The sequence below is a fragment of the Chenopodium album genome, chromosome 19 (assembly GCF_948465745.1).
Source record: "Chenopodium album chromosome 19, dcCheAlbu1.1, whole genome shotgun sequence".
Lineage (NCBI taxonomy): Eukaryota > Viridiplantae > Streptophyta > Magnoliopsida > Caryophyllales > Amaranthaceae > Chenopodium > Chenopodium album.
The window spans coordinates 29,738,148-29,749,911 of NC_137852.1; the positions used below are offsets into that span (position 1 = coordinate 29,738,148).

The 11,764-nt window shown below is 46.9% G+C and overlaps 1 non-coding gene across 1 annotated transcript; it reads right to left on the reverse strand.

The window, feature by feature from the left end:
- Positions 1 to 9,335: 9,335 nt before the first annotated feature.
- On the reverse strand, positions 9,336 to 9,441 carry LOC145596247 (small nucleolar RNA R71). The gene has a single exon (XR_014103110.1). It is a non-coding gene; the product is annotated as a small nucleolar RNA R71 (small nucleolar RNA).
- Positions 9,442 to 11,764: the final 2,323 nt, after the last annotated feature.

Consider the following 11,764-nt stretch of genomic DNA (forward strand, 5'->3'; position numbering starts at 1 on the left):
CCAACGAAGTCCACCCGCACCAACAAAACCGACTAGGTCCAATGTCTTGGAGTTAGCAAGACCCGACCAACAAAACCCGAGTAATAATATTGAGTTCAAAGGTTTTCACTAATTGTGATGCCTTTTCCAACTCTTACTCAAGCATCTTTCCCAATGCCCATACTTGGGTATTTATAGGAAATGATGGGAGTATCATTTACTCTCCCATCAATGTGGGATAGTATGATTTTTCCATTTTATTTTAAAGCTAAAATAAAATCAATAATCAAGCTAGTAATAAATCAACAAGTGGCAAGCTCATGTGAGTGGTTAGGTGAGGACCATTTGGAGAAGGGGGGGACCAAACTTGCTCCCCACTCCCTCTCCCATAACCGGCCAACTCATTCCCCACACACTCAAGGACCACAAGCCACATGGCACCCACCCTTGGGCACCAAGGCAGCCAAGGTGGGCTGCCATGTGCTGCTGTCCGTGGCAGCCACGCCCAGCAAGCCCAGCACTTGCATGCGGGCTGCTGCTGCTGCTGGCCAGCACGCCCAGCATGCTTGTGCGGGCTGCTGCTGCTGGCCTTGTGCCTCGGCCAGCGCTGCTAGGCAGCAAGCAATGGCCTAGCCATGCTGCTGCTAGCTGTGGCGAGCTGGCGCGCCTAGCGTGCTAGCTCCAGCAGCTTGTTGCGGCATGGCTTGCTAGCCATTGCGCGCACAAGGCTGCGCCTAGCATGCTAGCACGCATTAGGCTGCGCCTAGCCTTGCGATGCTAGCATGAGTGCGCTAGCACGCACCAGCCAGCCTAGGCTCGGCTTGGTGCGCATGCTAGCCACCATGCTAGGCCATACGCCCTAAGCACTCGGTTTGCTAGGGCATTCCGATGCTAGGGGTATTTTGGTCTTTTGTTGATTTATTACTATTTCTCGTCTCGTCTTTCACTATTTTTCGACTCGACTTCCGACGCTCGGTTTCGACGCTCTAAGCTCGAATTTCCGACGTCTAAATAAATATTACTCGGTTGACTTTTTAATTCCTTCTGAATTAATTCGTCGATTTGGTTTGTTGAATGCTTGGGTGTGACCCGAAGGGTTCAGTCAAGATTAAGCTGTAACATTAATTATCCATTAATATTACTGATCGGAAGCGGCCTCCACCTAGGCATTCCGATCACTTGACCTTACTGAATATATTAGCTTTCTAATAATTCTGAACCCGCTAACGGAATAGTACACTGGTTCGAAGGACACCATTCCTTTCAGTTGAGATTAAAGCCCTCGAGTTGAAACAGGAGGAGCTGGTAAGGACGTTGACGGCTGCTAATGATGAGGCCAACAACAAAATCCAAGACCTGGAGCAGCAACTGAAAACTGCCGGCTCCAATCTTAAGGCATTAGAGGGAGCCGATCAAGAGAACGTCGCCCTTAGAGCTGACAAGTCCCGGCTGATTGGGGAAGTTGCCACTCTGAAGGGTAAACATGCTGAGGAGCTCAAGGCTGAGCAGGACCGGCTCATCAAGGAGAATGAGCGGGACAATGAGATCCGCCTCCGTTATGCTTGGGGGCTTCTCTATCCGGAGGTAGACTTTGAGGTCTACAAGCTGAGGTATAACTACGCCACTGAGGCGTACGATGCCAAGATGCTTCAGGATCCTGCTCCGGCTCCCTTCAAGGAATGGGCCTTGGAGAATGGTGCTGAGGTTTCGGACACAGAGGAGCCGGACCTTGATGAAATTATTCAGGAAGTGAACAAGGAAACCCAGCCTGAAGAGGTTGAGATTTCAGATGATGTTCCTTCAACAACTCCAGCCCAGCCGGAACAGCCAACAGCGTAGCTTCTTGACCAGCTTCTTTTTCTTCTGCGGCAGTATGCCAACTTGCTTTTCCGGCCTGTGCGCCGAGTATTTGTGTAACTCTTTTTTTTGTTTCTCTCTGTATTCCGGATGTGATTCCGGCTAACAATTATTCCTGGCTTTGAGCCAGTTCATTTTATGAATTACACCGACCCAGTCGGTTTTCTTATATTTGCGTAAAGTTTCAATTTTTTCACTTGCATATATACTCAATATATATTTCTTGTGAATTTGCCTATCTTATGAAAAGCATGCGGCAAGTACAATTCCGGCTGCCTGTCCTTGCCCCTGGACGGCTGTGTGGTTGGTTTAATCCAAAAAAGGATTGGTTGCCTTGGAAACTTCTCATACGTTAAAGAGTATGGGATGTTTGTAAGGCAATCAATCACAATAGTGATTGCCCCAAACCAAGTACACAGCCGGATAAATGACAGACATACAACCTCTGCCCCAGTCGGTATCAAACCGCCTGGGTTTTCTTTATAGCCATTACGCAAAAAAGGGTTTGCCTTAAGAGTGCGCAATTTGGAGAAAATTTAAGTAAAAACTTATGATGGTTCTCCGGCTGATACTGATAGGCAGCCGGAGCAATTACAACCAAATATTACTTAGCAGAAATAACACGGTCAGACGGCTATGAGTTGGCTATTTTAACCACTCAATCTTTGCCGCCTGCATTGGTACGTAGAACAAGCAAGGTGGCTGTTCTCTGCGACGATTGCACCCGGAGGGGTGTCGCCGGACGCCTATAGCCATATTGGCATAGATGAATTCTGAGAGAATGGGCAACCATCCGGCCTTTGGCCTCAGGTCCAGCTGTTAGACCGGCTGATAGCTGCTAAACGGTTTTGTGCTTAGCTTTAGGATCCGGCTATTAGCCTCTTGTCAATATGGACTTTTAATTCCATATACTAAGTTTCAAACTTAGTTTTTATCTGGCCATTGGCCTCGAGTAGTATGGGTAAACCCAGACGGAAGTAAAAAGACAATACATGAAACAAGGACATTTCTCATTAATACTTGTTACAAAAAGTTTTTACAATACTCAGAAGTAGTACTTTTTTAAATTGTCTACATTCCAAGTTCTAGGCAGGCGTCTACCGTCTAGGGTTTCCAGGCGGTATGTGCCATCCCTAACTTCTTCATAGATCCGGTAGGGGCCTTCCCAATTAGGAGTCAGCTTTCCAAGCTCATTGGCCCTACCGGTTGCCTCCATTTTTCGTAACACAAAATCGTCCACTTTCAAAGGACGTTTGTGCACTCTTTTGTTGTAGGCTCGCGTCATTCTCAGACGGTATATCTCATGTCGCAGGGCAGCATTGCCCCTGCGTTCCGGGAGGGAGTCCAATGCCAGCCGCATGGCCTCCCAATTTGCCTCTTCATCATAGAGCATCACTCTGAGCGTAGGCTCATAGTGTTCAATGGGTAGAACGGCTTCAGCCCCGTATACCATGAGAAATGGGGTTTCTCCGGTTGACCCCTTAGCAGTTGTCCGGATGGCCCATAATACATGAATTAACTCTTCAGCCCATAGGCCACCGGCTCTTTCAATTTTCTTCTTGATTCCGTCTGAGATGAGTTTGTTGAATGCCTCAACCTGACCATTTGCTTGAGGACGGCCGACTGAGGCAAAATAGCTTGAGATGCCCTGATCTCCTAACCAAGTCTTGAGCTGAGGCGTTTCAAACTGAGGACCGTTATCAAATACCATAGACATAGGTACCCCAAACCGGGTGATAATGTTCTTCCAAATGAAAGAGATAACGTCCTTTGTCTTGATATTCTTAACTGCCTCCGCCTTCACCCATTTGGTGAAATAATCCACAGCCACCAAAATATAGCGCTTTCCGCCTGGAGCAGGCGTATATGGACCCAATATGTCCATCCCCCATTTAGCAAACGGGACTGGGCTATGGATTGCCGTTAGATCAGTAGCCGGGCGATGTATTAGCTTGCCAAACCTCTGGCATTTATCACATTTCCTCACAAACTCCTTGGCGTCTGCCTCAAGGGTAGGCAAAAAATAATTCCGCCTGGCTCTGACGGCTAGGGACTTGCCGCCTATATGGGAGGCGCAAAATCCCGCATGCAGCTCTTCGAGTACCTCCTTCCCCTTTTCTAGAGTAACACACTTCAACAAGGGCTTGAGAAAACCAGCCTTGAAGAGTTCTCCGTTTCTCAACTCGAAATTTGCTGCTCTCTTCTTCATGACGGCTGCTTCCTGGGGTGAATCAGGGAGCGTGCCGTCTGCCAGATACGCCCGGATGCTATCCATCCAAGTAGAACTTCGATCCAGAATTCCAATGGGCTCTTCATAAATACTTCGTTTTTCAAGAACTTCCCAAAAGACTGACCGAGGCGTATCATGGCAGGCGGATGATGCCAATTTTGACAGAGCATCCGCCGGGTGGTTATCTGACCGGGGCACTTGATTCAATCTGAGTTCCTCAAGTGTCCCGGCCTCATCCTTGACAGCCTGAAGATATTTGATCATTGCCGGATGGGTCGCTTCATAAGTGCCCTCATACTGGCTAACAACCAACTGAGAATCAGAGTAGGCGTCAATCTTTGTTGCCCCAGCTGCCTTACACATGCGGATTCCGGCTAGCAGGGCCTCATACTCCGCCTCATTATTTGAGGCTTGAAACTTAAACCGTAGTGCATACTCATATCTATCTCCTTCTGGAGATTCACAAACTATGCCTGCACCACAGCCGTTTTTTGTAGAGCTCCCGTCTACATACACCTTCCAAACCTGATTAACATTATCCGGGAGAGCCGGACGAGTCATTTCAACAATGAAGTCGGCAAACGCCTGACCTTTCACCGCTTTCCTTGGTTCGCAGGAGATTTCAAGACTTTGCATTTCAATAGCCCATTTCAGCATTCTGCCGGATGACTCCAGAGTGGACATTGGCCGCTTGAGGGGTTGGTCGGTGTAGATTACCACCGGATGTGCCAGAAAGTATGGCTTCAACTTTTTGAAGGCCATATATAGAGCAAGGCCAAATTTTTCCACCATGGGGTACCGGAGCTCAGCATTTTTTAACACATGGCTAATGAAATATACCGCGAGCTGCGTACCGTCTCGTTCAGCAAGGAGAACGGCACTGAGGGCATGGTCTGAGACGGCTAGGTACATGTACAACTTTTCTCTTGGCAAAGGACTAACAAGCCTTGGCAAAGAGTGCAAGTGCTCTTTCAGTTTTCGAAATGCCGCCTCAGCATCATCCCCCCATTCAAATCTAGTCTTCTTCCTGATTGCTTGGAAGAAGTAAAGGCATTTGTCACCTGACCGGCTGAGGAACCTCCCCAAGGCGGCCAGGCAACCGGTGAGTCTCTGAACTTCCTTGACAGTGCGGGGTGACTTCATGTCAATTACCGCCTGTATCTTCTCAGGGTTAGCCTCTATCCCCCTTTGATCAATCAGGAATCCGAGAAACTTCCCAGACTCAACACCAAAGACGCACTTCTTAGGATTTAACATAACCTTATGCCGCCTGAGTGTGGTGAAAGTTTCTCGGAGATCAGCAAGATGGTCCGTCTGCTGCTTGGATTTGACTATCATGTCATCAATATACGCCTCTACATTCCTCCCAATTTGATTAATGAAGACCGTATTAATCATCCGTTGGAACGTAGCCGGCGCATTCTTCAGGACAAACGGCATCACAGTATAGCAGAATAACCCCTGATCAGTGACGAAGGCCGTCTTTTCTTGATCTTTTTTCCACAGGGGTATCTGATGGAAGCCGGAATAGGCATCCATAAAACTCATCAAGGCATGTCCGGCTGTTGAATCGACCAAACTGTCAATTTTTGGAAGTGGATAACTATCCTTTGGGCATGCCTTGTTGAGATCTGTGTAATCCACACACATCCGCCAGGTACCATTCGGCTTCTTTACAAGCACAATGTTTGCCACCCAGTCGGGGAAGTTACAAGGCCGAATGAACCTGGCATCCAACAGCTTTTTTACTTCGGCAGCTGCGGCCTGACTTCTTTCTTCACCATGGTTTCTCTTCTTTTGCCGGATGGGCTTCATTTTTGGATCCACGGCGAGTTTGTGGACAGCAAGATCCGGACTGATGCCCGGCATCTCTTCCACTTCAAAGGCAAACACATCTTTGAATTCTTTCAGCAGGAGGTGCAAGTCTGCACCTAAAACAGCATTAGCAACCGTCCCAACCTTAACAGTTCACTCCGGACGACTGTCATCCAGAGAAAGATCAATTGTTTCACCAGCCGGTTGGGGACGGAGCTCCTCTGACCGTTCACCGGTCAGTGATTGCTATTTCTTTTCTTTCTTCACCACCACCACCACCAGCTCTACAGTTTTTCTCTTTTTTCCGGCTGCTGGTGGAGGTGAGGAAGCATCCTTGACATTGTCAAGGTCTATTGGTTCCTTCCCTTGGCCGTCTGCGGCCACAGTATCCTTGACGGCTGAGAGGTAACACTCCCTAGCCGTCTTCTGATCCCCGTTCAGGGAACTAACAGAACCATCATCCCTCTCATACTTAATGAGCATGAGAGAAGGGATGATTACAGCCTTGGCTTCGTTGAGGGTTGGCCGGCCAAAAATGATGTTGTAGGCGGTCAGTTCCTCAACGACCAAGAATCTAACGACCATATGTCGTCCTTGGCCCTTCTCACCCAGCCGGATTGGTAAGTCAATTCTTCAGGCTGGATAGACCATCCCACCCCCAAAACCAACCAAGGGGTGGGTAACCGGATGCGTGCTGCTGGAGTTGTATTTCAGCTTCTGCAAGCACCGGAGACTGATGATGTCTGACGAGCTGCCAGTGTCTATAAGGATGCGCCCAACTAACTGGTTGGCGACTTTGCATTCAATGACAACCGGATCGTCATGCGGGCGGCGGACGCTGCCCCTGTCCTTCTCAGTAATGAGGACATCCGGAAAAGTGGAGCCGGCAGACGCCTACCCCTCATCATCTTTATCCATCTTTCGAAGATGGCTTTTGGTGCCCCGGATGGTAGGGCCACCACACGAAAATCTGCCTGCTATGGTGTAGACCGGATCCCTGTCGGTTTCCGAACTACTTGCAGGCTGGGAGACAGCCTTAGAGGACTGACCCTTGTTCTTCTTCTTTGCCGCGGCTGGGGACTTAGAAATATAGGACTTCAGCTGTCCTTTGTCAGCCAGACGGTCCAACGTCCGCTGTAAACTGAAGCAGTCGTTGGTGTCATGGCCAACCTCCTCATGGAATTAACAATATTTGTTCTTGTTCCGGGACTGAACAGAACTCTTCATTGGATTCGGCTTCTCAATGGACAGCCGGTCCTTTACCTCCATGAGGATGGAGTTACAATCCTTGTTAAACTCGTACCGGGGAACGTACGGTTTAAACTCTTTTTTCTTTTTCTGGGACGGCTACTCAGAATCGCTGACCGCCCAGACTTCTTTTCTTTTCTTGCTCTCTTCTTTTTTCTTCGCCGGCTGAGCAGACCGGCTCTCTTTTTGTTTGTCAGACTTTTTGGAGTCTGACTGGTTACCAGGCGTACAGAGGTCGGTTGCTTGTATATAGCTTTCCGCCTCCCTCAGGGCCGCCTATAGAGTAAAAGCCCCTTTTCTGACAAGGTCAAACTTAAAAGTCGACCCGTCTCTCAGACCCTTGAAGAAGTCTGTAAATGCTACCTCGTCAGACAGTCCCTGGATCTGAATTCTGACCAGGTTGAACCGCCTGACATATGAGCGTAGCCCTTCTCTCTCTCCCTGCTTAATAGTGCTCAAGTCTAAACTTGTCTTTTTAGCAGGGATGTTCATTGAGAAGTTGGTGGCAAACAAGAAGGCTAGCTTCTTGAAGCAATCAACAGATCCGGCTGGCAAGTTGCCAAACCATTGCTGGGCAATGCCCTTCAATGTAGCCGGAAAACAGCGGCACCAGGTGGCGTCATCCCAACCTTGTAAACACATTAGGTTGGTGTATGCCATCAGGTGATCTTCAGGGTTGGTGGTGCCATCATAAGCACCAACTAAAATGTTTTTAACCTTGGCCGGCTGAGCCGCCTCGGTTATATTGGCTGCAAAGGCAGACGGCTGTTCGCCTAGCCTCATCAGCCGGAGCTGCCAGTCCAGAGGCTGGACATTAGCATATGCCGCCTGACCTCCGAATGGAGGTGGCTGCATGAATTGGAGGCCATATTTCCCATACTGCGCCGGGGGTGCGTATGGCATAGACCCTATCATCAGCTGAGGTTCGGTGTTGACGGTTTTACCGCCTGTCCGACTCTCATGCAAGGACATAGAGTTCCTTGCAGAAGCTTGGTTGAAGCTGTCTGGGAAGCTTGAGGTAGAAGCTGACTCAGACTGTTGCCGCCTCCTTCGATCGATGACTTGTCTTGCATCGAAGGTAGACGCATTTTGTGCCTCCGGCTGGGGTCGCCGGGGCATCAGAATCTTAGACCAGTCAAGTGTTGCGACTGCCTTCTCCTTTGGATGAGGAGTTGGCTGCCTGTCCTTGACCGGCTTCTTCTTTTTCCCAGAATTAGGAGTCTTTTTAGCCGGCTGACTCTTGGAAGAGCCTGCCTTGTTGTTGATCATCTTTTTTATCTCACCCTTGAAAGAGTTCATGAATTTCATGAGCTCGCTCCGGGTGACTGGAGCTTCTTCTCTGGTCTTCCGGGTTTCCCCGTCTGACCTCCCAGTGGGCCGGCTGCTAGGGCCTGCCTGATCCAGATTTCGTTCCAGATGATCTCTGGAACGGATGGATTTAGAGATGAGAGAACCATCCCTAGAGATGTAAGTCTCAACATCATTGTCTTCCTCTTCATCCTCCTCCTCAGTGAATACCTCTGGCGGAGGTTGAGGTGGAGGCTGGGGGATTTCAAATCCCACCGGCTGAATAACCGGTTGTATATCTTCCGGGTTACCCCACTGAGTTCCCGGACGCAGAGAAGTAGAATTATGAATCGGTACAGAATTTTGAACCATCTTGAGGTACTCTCCCCACAGACGGCGCCAAATGTTTTGGGTGTTTTTGTCCCTTGGGAGAGTTACAACTCGAAGACTGGTCCTGCTGACTCTGTACCTGCAAAAACAACGAAGACACCGGTTGGGTGGTGCTCCGCCTCCAACGCTCAAGTTAGTAACTTGAAGGAGAATAAAAAGTGCGGAAATTAAGGTGGGGATCTGCTTGGATTCCAAGCTCAGGTGTTCTCTGATGAGAGAGAAATTAGGATGTAATAAATGATAATAAATGTGTCTGTGTGTCCCCCATTTTGGGGGAATATCTCCCTATTTATAGGGTCCTTGGGAAAGGTGCCCTTCCTAGGTTATTTTAACCTAGGACTGATGGGCTGCGCCGCCAAAAGGCGGATTTATGGGGAATTGGGCCCTTGAAGGGCGCAATTCTAAGGAAATATCTGGAGAGGCCACGTGTCAGCTGGAGATTGGTCAAGGGTGACCTGCCAGCCTCTGACATGTGGCACTTCCTCATTGGTCCACTTGTCAAGGGTAAAAATACCCCAAACAACGGCGGAGGCAAGAGCTTTGATTCAAGGGTTCAAGCAAAAGCCAAATGAAAGTCTGTATGAAGCATGGGAAAGATTTAAGGATTATCAAAGAGAGTGTCCACACCATGGGATTCCTACCTATCAAATCATACATATCTTCTATGGTGGGTTGAGTTCTCATGGGAGAGCAAGTTTGGATGCCGGAGCCGGAGGTCCAATCATGAACAAAACGGAAGAAGAAGTGGTTGATGCAATGATGAAGTGGTTCGTCATTATATGAATTGGCAAGAAGTGGAGAGATAGCCAACAAGCAAGGGTTGCTCAATCGAACAACTTAGTGCCATCAATGATTTGACTACTTTACTTGCGGATTTAGGGAAAGAAGTTGTGTCTCTCAAAGAAAAGCTTGAGAAACCCCCTTCCCAAGCTCCAATTCTTCCCTCCCAAATTAAGGGGAGAGGTACATCTTCTCACCCTAACTCTAATCTTTCTTCTTGTTGCATGATTGTAGAATGTTGGCCTTGTGAATTATGTGAAATGAATGATCATAATGCTTCTATGTGCCCTAATGTTCCTTGTAATGAATGTGATGGAATTGGAATAGAACATGTGAATTATATCAATGATTATGCTTGTGAACCTAGAATTGATGTTCAAAGAAATGTTGGAAATAGGAATTATAATAATCATATGAATCATGATAATAATAACCAAAATGGAGGTTGTAGAAATCATGGATACCAAGGGGTTCATGGTAACTATAACCACTATGGTTGTAATGGTCATGGTCATGGCCAAAGACATGGGGATCATAATCAAGGTAATGATAACTATGGTCAACAATGGAGCCAAAATCAAACTAGGGGTAATTGGAATAATCAAACTAGGGGATATTTTCAAGCAAATTTTCAAAGAGGTTCCCCAATTGATTTAGTTCCAAATGCTCAAAGTTCAAGTGATTATTCCTATGATCAATCATTTTCTTCTAGGGAATTTTTGGAAAGAGTTATTGAGAAACAAGCCAAAACATTGGAAACTTATATGGCTTTGAATGAGGAGAAGTTTAATCACATGTTGGCTTATAACAAGGATTTAAGTGAAAAAATTTCTCAATTGACTAGTGTGTTTAAAGATTATGCAAACTCTTCTTCTTTGACTCCACCTAGTCTAGATTCTAGGAACCCTATGGATGCCGTTGTTACTAGAAGTGGTAGGGTCCTTGAGGGAGGTGTGCCTAAGAAGAGTGTCGCTAGAGAGAGCACTAGTAAGAACCCCATTGAAGTTGAAGGAGATGAATATCCTTTGAATGAAAATGTTGATGAGGGACGAGTAGAGAAGGTGATAGAGAAAGAGAAAGAGAAAGAGGTTTGCAAACCAAAGCTTCCCTATCCCCAAAGATATAATAGATATAAGTTGGATGAGCAATTTGGGAAATTTGTAGAGATGGTTAAGCAACTTCATCTAACTCTTCCTTTCACCGACGTTGTTGAACAAATGTCAAACTATGCTAAGTTCCTTAAGGAAATTTTGAGTGGAAAAAGGACTTGTGATATGATGGAGACAATTAGCCTTACCAAACATTGTAGTGCAATTATCATGAACAAGATGCCTCCTAAGTTGAAGGATCCTGGAAATTTTACCATCCCTTGTGCCATTAACAAGACTCAAATTGATAATGCCTTATGTGACTTAGGAGCTAGTGTTAGCCTTATGCCAAATTCGGTTTATCAAAGATTAGGTCTCGGAGAACTTCTACCTTCCAAGATTACTTTGTAATTAGCCGATAGGTCGATTAAGATTCCTAAGGAGAAGGTATAATATGTGCCTTTAAGGGTTGGGAAATTTGTTATTCCGGTTGATTTTGTAGTATTGGATATGGATGAAGATGCTACTGTTGGGGTTTGGTAAGTCCGACTCACCGCGGAAACAAACCCAAAACCAAGACCACACTCGCAATAAATAAAACCATAAACATAATTAAATTAATCACAAGATTAAGATAAGCTAATTACCCTTGACGCGTGCTTCGCTCCAAATGAGCTCTTACTTGAAAGCTTCAAGTCCCGCTCGCACGGAGACCTCCAACGAAGTCCACCCGCACCAACAAAACCGACTAGGTCCAATGTCTTGGAGTTAGCAAGACCCGACCAACAAAACCCGAGTAATAATATTGAGTTCAAAGGTTTTCACTAATTGTGATGCCTTTTCCAACTCTTACTCAAGCATCTTTCCCAATGCCCATACTTGGGTATTTATAGGAAATGATGGGAGTATCATTTACTCTCCCATCAATGTGGGATAGTATGATTTTTCCATTTTATTTTAAAGCTAAAATAAAATCAATAATCAAGCTAGTAATAAATCAACAAGTGGCAAGCTCATGTGAGTGGTTAGGTGAGGACCATTTGGAGAAGGGGGGGACCAAACTTGCTCCCCACTCCCTCTCCCATAACCG